The following is a 1713-nucleotide window of genomic DNA, read 5'->3' as shown; positions in this document are numbered from 1 at the left end:
TTTTGATTTCTGGTTGTTTGTAGCAGATTTTGAACCAGAAACTGCAATGCAGTTTCTGGTTTCATAATTCAATTTCAGAGTGCTTTTTGCTAGGGTTTATGTGAATGTTATAACTGCTCATGAAGTTAAACGTGTTTTGATATTCAGTACTGTCTTTGCATTTTGATTTCTGGTTGTTTGTAACAGATTATCCAATGCAGTTTCTGAATCATTCAATTTCATTGTACAGGGTATTTTGAAAACATATAAAAAGAGAAAAGCTACCGGAGAAGAGGGAGACCCTCTTGACAAGGTATAAGAATCTCTAAACAGTGAATTATGCATTTCGGTTTTTGTTTCCTCCAATGCAATGCAGTTTTTAATTAGTTTCTGTTCAATATGCAGGAAAAAGAGAAAGAAGATGATGAGGGACAAAAAGGAGAAGCAGAGGAAGCTGGAAAAGAACCTCTTGCAATTCAAGACCTCTTGGTGAAGTCCATGACAGACCAAATCAACTACCGCCAACAAGAAGATCCCAGCTTCGTTTGCCCGGAAGATTACAACTGTGGAAGGATGAAAAAAATGAAGACAGTGAGAAGAAAATGAAGGACTTGTGGGATATATTTATCCAAGCAGAAAAGAGATCAAAGGAGCTGGAAGTGGAGTTGGCAACATACATAGAGAAATTAGATAATGAAGAATGTGTGACTGCCACCATGACAGTGGAATCTACAATTCAGCTTATTGAAATACAAAATCTGAGAAGGAGGATTGCAGAATTGGAAGGCAAGGAAAGTCGTATTGACATGGAGAAGATTGCCAAGAAAAAGGAGATTCAAGGAAAGTACAAGGCAGAAATTGAAAGCTTGTTGTCAGACCCAACAATCTTTGAAATGGAGATGGATCTGCCTACAAAACAACAAACACAACCAGTTGAAAAGAAAGAAGAAGAGAAGCAACAAGAAGAGAGAGAAGAAGAAAATGAGAGAGAAGAAGAAAATAAAGAACAAGAGAAGCAACAAGAAGAGAGAGAAGAAGAGAAGAAGCAAGATGCTCCAACACCTGCTGTTCCTTCAAGAGTACAAAGGGTGAAGAATAGAGAAAGAAAGAGGCTTCAAGCATCTTGCTATGTGTACGAAAAAAATAAGAAAATAAAAAAGGATGATGAAGAACTACCACAATTCAAGCTTATCTCGTCCGAGGAGGTATGCAATTACTGCAGTTCAAGCTGCTGCTTTTTTCTATTTTCTGCATTGCAGAAACAGAAACTGCAATGCAGTTTCCAGTTCCTACAATGCAGTGTGTTATCTGCTTTACAGAAACAGAAACTGCAATGCAGTTTCCAGTTCCTGCAATGCAGTGTGTTATCTGCTTTGCAGAAATGGAAATTGCATTGCAGTTTCTGTTTTATCGAATGAAGTTTCTAATTAGTTTCCTTTCAATCTGCAGTTAACACAAGAGGCATCTCAGCCCGATGCCACAAATCCAATTCCTGAGCCCCCAAAAGGAACGAGCCTTCATGATTCAATTCCTGTAGGTCTGGAACAATCAAGTGATGAAGATGAAGGACAAAAAAAGCCAACAAAGAAAAAACTTGGATGGGGTCAGAGGAAGGTGTGGCAGAAAATTCCAAAGGCGGATAGGGAAAGAATTGAAAAACACTACTTAAGTACTCAACCTCGGTAATATCTCTATTCCAAAATAACAATTCTTTCATCTTTTAATTACAATTAA

Source organism: Prunus dulcis, chromosome 3 (assembly GCF_902201215.1).
Source record: "Prunus dulcis chromosome 3, ALMONDv2, whole genome shotgun sequence".
Lineage (NCBI taxonomy): Eukaryota > Viridiplantae > Streptophyta > Magnoliopsida > Rosales > Rosaceae > Prunus > Prunus dulcis.
Note: the sequence above shows the minus strand (reverse complement) of the source record.